Source organism: Aptenodytes patagonicus, chromosome 5, assembly GCF_965638725.1.
Source record: "Aptenodytes patagonicus chromosome 5, bAptPat1.pri.cur, whole genome shotgun sequence".
In the NCBI taxonomy this organism is placed as follows: Eukaryota; Metazoa; Chordata; class Aves; order Sphenisciformes; family Spheniscidae; genus Aptenodytes; species Aptenodytes patagonicus.
Window position 1 is genome coordinate 49,404,111 of NC_134953.1, and position 6,594 is coordinate 49,410,704.

At 46.3% G+C, this 6,594-nt stretch overlaps 1 long non-coding RNA gene across 1 annotated transcript; it reads right to left on the minus strand.

Annotated features, from left to right (window-relative positions):
* Positions 1-413: 413 nt before the first annotated feature.
* On the minus strand, positions 414-4,748 carry LOC143160450 (uncharacterized). Its single transcript, XR_012995383.1, has 3 exons — positions 4,645-4,748; positions 1,354-1,411; positions 414-576 (listed from the first exon to the last, which is right to left on the minus strand). It is a non-coding gene; the product is annotated as an uncharacterized LOC143160450 (long non-coding RNA).
* Between the last annotated feature and the right edge of the window lie 1,846 nt (positions 4,749-6,594).

The window sequence follows — 6,594 nt, forward strand, 5'->3', positions numbered from 1 at the left end:
CTATGGAAAGATGAGGGAGGCAGCAGTTAGATGGCTGGAGTATTCCTACCAATTAACATGAAGAATTTTGACTGCTCTGCTGTGTTTTCTGCATGAGCCTAGCAACCACCTCAAAAGTGTTATTCACACATCTGCGAAGTGTTTAGCAGGGTCACACGCCTAGTAAGCTGTGCGAGCAGGGAGGGATAGCTCTCCAGACAAGGCCCCTTGAGCATGGGCACACAACATGTATGCAGCTTGGACACCTCAACTCCTGCTCCAGGAGGCTCACACGCTAGGTGCAGGCAGTCATCGGATCACAGGGGACACCGAAGTGAGACCATAGGGTGAGGGAGGGGGTGACATACAGGAGGTAGAGCCACAGCTGCAGGGAGGAGAAGACCTGAAGAAGGAACTACATGTCCTACCTTCATGGGGCAAAACAGGGCAGCTTGTCATTGCTCAGTTCAGAGGTCCTGGCTGAAGAATCCCCATCACCAGCAATCCCTTCTACATACAAGCAAACTTGCAGCCTGCTGCATGGGCTCACTTCAAATGTACTGTTTCCACAAAGACAAAGACTCCTGCTACTCTGCCCTAATAAAACAGAAGAAGAAACAAAACCTCCAAGATACTTTGCAACATCTCTACTAGGCACTAGAGAGTGACCCAGAGTCAGGCCACAGCATCCTACCTTCTACCCCCCTGAAGTAAAGAAAAGGCAGATACTCCACATAGAATCATAGAACCGTTTAGGTTGGAAAAGACCTTTAAGATCATCGAGTCCAACCGTGAACCTAGCACTGCCAAGTCCACCACTAAACCATGTCCCTAAGCACCTCATCTACACGTCTTTTAAATACCTCCAGGGACAGTGACTCAACCACTTCCCTGGGCAGCCTGTTCCAATGCTTGACAACCCTTTTGGCCAAGAAATTTTTCCTCATGTCCAATCTAAACCTCCCCTGGCGCAACTTGAGGCCATTTCCTCTCGTCCTATCACTTGTTACTTGGGAGAAGAGACCGACACCCACCTCGCTACAACCTCCTTTCAGGTAGTTGTAGAGAGCGATGTCTCCCCTGAAACACGTGCCAGTCTAGCCTCTTCCACAAAAGGGGTACTACAAACTGACAAAGAACAGCTTCTGTCCATTCATTAAGTTCTTGGCATTAGTTGATTTCTCTCCAACCAAGCCATAAAACCCAAAGCTGCATGCAAGCAGCATCCTAAAATATCCTTGTAAATCTCAGCCACCACATTCATTAATTACAACCCAGTGATAGTTCAGGCCATTAGTTCTGCATGGTAACTTCATTTATTCCCACGTTAATGCTTGATGTCAGTGGTTATCTCATTACCACTCTATTACTTACCTACTTAATCCATCATTGCAACCCAGGCCAGAAGAGAGGAGCAGAGTTTGCCCCGCATCTGTAGGAAGACAAATGCATCAAGTGTAGAGCACCTAGGAATCACAAACAAAACACTTCTCTAATCTGCAGCTGAGGTTATATCTATTAAGAGGAGGAAATGACACAGATAAGTGTTGTTAGGAACACAAACACATTCCAACACTGAAAAATTGTGGATATTGAGGATTAAGTTTCCTATTAAATCAGAACCAAAAGCTTTGGCAAGAATGGAAACACATATTAGTAGTCATACAAAAAAAATGACCTTAACTCTGCCCTCCTCCTCGGACTCTCCTTCCTCTAAACCCCAGGTTAGATTCAGTTTCTGCCTTTTGTGTGCTAAACACTTTGAAAAGGCAGGTCAAAGCATGGGCACTGGGACCTGCTACCAGCTGAATGCTCTGGAAAACATGTAGGCAGCATTGCAGATACCACTAGCCCTGAGTGCTAGTGAAAATACACCTAAAGCCATGTAAAGATACAGTAGTTATTGACATTTCAACATGCACTCAGCTGGAGTTCCTCTTGTTTGGTGAGCAGGCGCTTCCAAAAATATGCTTTATTGCACCTGCTTGCTCCTGCCTGTCCCAGGACTTACTCCACTGGCTGATCCAGCCCCATGGGTCTGATCCGGGTGTTTCAGTACAGTGAGACTAGCAGCTTTCCCTGTCTCATTCCCTCCTTCTTCCCCCAAATAGTCTTGCTGGAGACAGCGTTTCAACCTTCCCCTACTTGACTGAGAAAATGGAAGCCCTTTTTATGTTAACAGGCTGTGAAACCAAGATGTGAGCTGGGGAAAGGGTTCAAACAGACATCTCCCTTGCAGTAAGGCAGGTTCTCTTAAGAGCAAGCAAAGTACCTCTGCTCTGCCCAGATATGATGCCCACACAATAGGGCAGGTGACTGTTTTTTACTACTTTTACTACACCCACATGATATGGAAGGATTGAAATCCTCTAATGTGGAAGAAGCTGATGCCACAAAAGCAGGGTAGAGAGAGAAGACACAGCCCCAAGATGATGTCAGGCGTGAAATATCAATGTTTTCCTCTGTGACCACTAAACCTCCAGCTAACATGCCTGTGCTGGCAAAAGTGGGCTCTAAATGGTTCTGTGCCAGAACAACTGACAGGGCAAGCCTGCAAGATGCCACAATCAGATGTAATTAAAATACCTTTGCTACCCTGCTCTCCATCCCCTCGGCAATGAAATCCATTACAGGGTGTGGAAAGAAAATTGTTTAAAATGTCCCTGAAGCTGGGTTGTTGACACCAGCATAGACAGATGGATTTTGATACACCCTTGATTAAACAGCTTTCTGCAGAAGGCAAAGAGGGCAGGAAAGGAGCTGGGTGATGAGCCAGAGGACCATCCTAGAAACAGTGGCTATTGCCCAGGGAAAGCAAGTGCTGCTGCAGGGGAAAGCTGCCCTGTCAACCAGCCAGAGGCTAGAACAGCCTCATCCCCCTGGGAAGCAGGCTGCAACCCTCTGCTCCAGTGCCAGGCTCCTGTCCCTGAGCTCTCTGCTCCGACTCAGGTCAGCAACACCACACACATTGCTGCTTTCAGCCCCTGATGAAAGGCTGCGGTGAAAGAAAGCAACAGAAAGCCTCACACAGTGATCATTCAGTAGCAGAGCCAGCAATACTTCCATTTTCCATGGAGTTACACATCATGGGGGGATTCTCCAGGATGTAGCGGGATACCGGCTCCAAGTTTTCCCCATGGACATTCATAACATCTCTCTCTTCCTCATTCTCTCACACACAGATGCTCTTGGACTGATAAGGATTGAACTCCCTTGGCGGAGAGGGGCAAAGATAAAGTATTCTCCCTGGCCATCTATTTATATCAAGCTGGTAGGAACTCATTATCTTTAAGATCTCTGTCACACACAACTGCAATCAGCCATCAGGCTGGAAAGTTATTAGGGTGGGCAAAAAGGAGCCAAAACCACATTAACCCTGTTTTCTCAAGGAAGAAAACGAAAGGCAAGAAGGAAGGGTATTAAAACTGGGTGTGGGCATCTGACCTGTCCAACTCTTAGAGACCTCAGAAAGAGGAAACCCAGGTAGGACAGAGGGTCAAACATAGCTCAGGAGCTCAGAGCATGGCATGAAGCTACCTGCTGCACCCAGAGCTGAGGTTAAATACATTGAGTAAGCACACAGGCTCTGCAACCCAGGGTGCTGCAGGCATAGGTGCGGTTCATGGAGCTATACAAACTAGTGACCACTGCTCACCAGTCCTGTGCATGTGTAATTCTGGCCTACTCTAGTGGCCAAGAGCTCCTCAGTTGCTGTTACCTGGTAGAGAAGGCTCACAGGCATGTCCCACAAGAAAAAGGGCTTTCCCATCAAATATTCCTCAGGCTTTGTGTACGAAGATATTTGATAGAAGACTCCAGATCAGGAAGGAATTATAAATCAGAAAGTATAAGATACTCAGCATCGCCAGCTCCTGCAGTAGTAAAGCCCCTGTTTTTGCACAACATTCATCTCTCATTCCTAATCTACTTCAGATGGTTCAAACAGAGGCTTGAAATTTTTAATTCCCCCTGCTCCTTCCCATGGCCTGAAAGAAACTGAGGCAAGCAGCAAGAATCCCATACCTAGCATCACCTTATTATTTTTCTGGGACTTGCCTGCGAGTGCCCTGTGCAAACCTGGCACTTGGGAACCCTCAGCTGCTTGCTTTTATACGCACTTTGAGACTGAGGTGGCTTTTGGTCCCAGCTCTGCTCAGTGCAATACTCAGAGTCCTGGTTCATAACCACAGTACCACTGATCTCCAGATCTGCAAATAGCTGAGGGGCAGCCAAGCTCCCTTCTGAGTCATCAGAATTCCAACCCCGTGCTAACAAATGAACAGCCCAGCCAGCCGCAGAAAGCACCACATCTCTACCTTCCCTGCAGCAGTTTGGGTAAGTATAATCATGTCTCCAACAAGAAAGCAGGTGTTTTAAAAATGTGTTCACCAATGCGTTTCAATTAACAATGTTTTTTAACACTGTTTCACACCTAGCCCATGTGAAAATACAATTGCATCTCAGACAGAGAGGAGTGCCCTTCCACGGGGTATCACAGCCACTTGTAGCCCCCATTTTGGACCTGGGAAAGCATTGGCTGGGGGGAAGCACCTTTATCCTAAGGCTGCCTTAAGCAAAGTCTCACATCTTTTAAAATAGGGCAAGAAGGTCACATTTACTGCTTAGCAACTTTTCTCTCTCAAAAATTCATTGCCCAAAACTTACCGTGGCTATATGTATGTGGGCACCTGCTCACAAAGACGAAGGAGCAGTTGGTCCTTGCCTTGGTCTCTGATAGTCCATTCAGAAACTGACATTTGAGCATTTTATTCCCCCTGCAAACAAAACACATCAGTTGAGCACTCCCAGGGAAGTAGCAGGACCAGAGCAAATTCCCAGAAAAAGCCTTGGCAGCGTTCCCTTTGCTCTGCGGCTCCGAGTGAGATGGAGTAACAGAGCACGACACATGGAGCAACAGAAGCTGAACGACACATGTGTTACTGCAAGGAAAATTAACAATATTAGGGGGGAGGGGGAAGGGAAAGCACTTGCTGACAAATACTTATTAAAACACAATCTTATCCTCATCTGACCCTAATTCCAATTAAAGAAAACTGGACAGACTGGCATCACTGCTGGGGCATTCAGGCAGTATCGCTGACCATCCAAGTATATAATTGCCCAGGAGGTCCCACAACAACCCCCTCACCTTTCCTCCAGCAATCTTAGATGTGTCAGTTTAAGCCACCAGTATTTTTAAGGCCACTCAGCCCCACTCTGTAGGCTCACAGAGTCCTCTGACGTAGTCAAAGCATCTTCCAGTCACCTCAAACAGACTCCTAGACCAGCTAGCTCACCGTGCATCTTGTTCACCGTTGCCTGTCTTGGATACAAAAGGACATACTAGTCAAAAGTTCTGCAACCCCTGTAAAAGATCTCCTTCCACACATCTTTAACAAAGATCACCAAGGGATGTTCTTCCCATCCAAGCAAGCCCATTGAGCTGGTGTGCTCCATTAAGAGCAGAGATAATCTGCTGCCCCAAATAGGGTTTGGGGGCTTCAAAAGCCATCTAACCCAAGTATGCCTGCCCTACCAGTAGCTACACCACTACTTCACAGTAGCACAGGGAAGACCAGATTTTACTGAGTTTAGGGACCATATCCATAAGAAATCTTGGGAAAGCTAGACATGTGCTGAGTGGTTTGACAGGCTCATGAAAAAGGCCACTGCTGCTGACTGCCCAGCAACCAAAGGGCTTGGTGCAGCATCCCTATCAGTCACTGTCCATCAAGCCTAATCACATGGCATAATAATATTCCTTAAATACATTTTAAAAAGAATGAAGAACCGGGGGAAAAAGTGTTGTAATGGGAGAGTTGAAGTTCAACCACTGTAAGAAACCCTAAAGACAAATGCACATTTCACATTTTGAAATCTGTAAGAGAGTTGATTTTCTGTTCCTCAGCTTCAATCGCCTCTTTGCTAGTGAGGTTTGGCACTAGCCCAGGTCTCCTGAGGAAGCAGAGGCAAGGATTTTCCAAAGGATTTGTCACCCACATCTCCTCCCGCAACACTCCCTGGGGGATTTTCTAATAAGCAAGGTTCTCCTTTGAAAAAAAATCTGCTTTTAAAAGTGGCCATGGCCACGAGAAACCCAAGAGCAATATTTCTACCTCAGACCTAGCTCCAAGCCCAATGTTCACCTGCAAGCCCTGCTGCCCTCCACCTGTTTAAGGAGGATGTTTTCATTATTGTTCAATTTGCAATGAGTTTAGCTTCACATCCTTCATTGGATTATTTTTATATTTAATGTCCTCTCCTCTCCTCCTCTTCTTTTTATAGACTGGTAATCCAAGTCCCTTGGTAAGGCTGAGTAATCTTGATCAGATTTTAATCAAAGTAAGCCAGATCCTCAGCTGCCAGTATTGATGCATCTGCCTTTAAATATTTGAACAATGCTGATTTACCCTGGCAAGGCACTGGCCCCATCCGTTCAGAAAATATAAATTCTTTCCTATGCATCAAGCTAAAACAACACGACAGAACAAGCAGCCTGCTGCGAAGGGGTTTTAGTTTGCAAAATCAATACCCAGGATTTCAGAACTAAATGAAAATCTGAGATAATCCCTCCCCAAATCCAGCCTGGGAAAAGCACTCCGGACAGATCAGTAT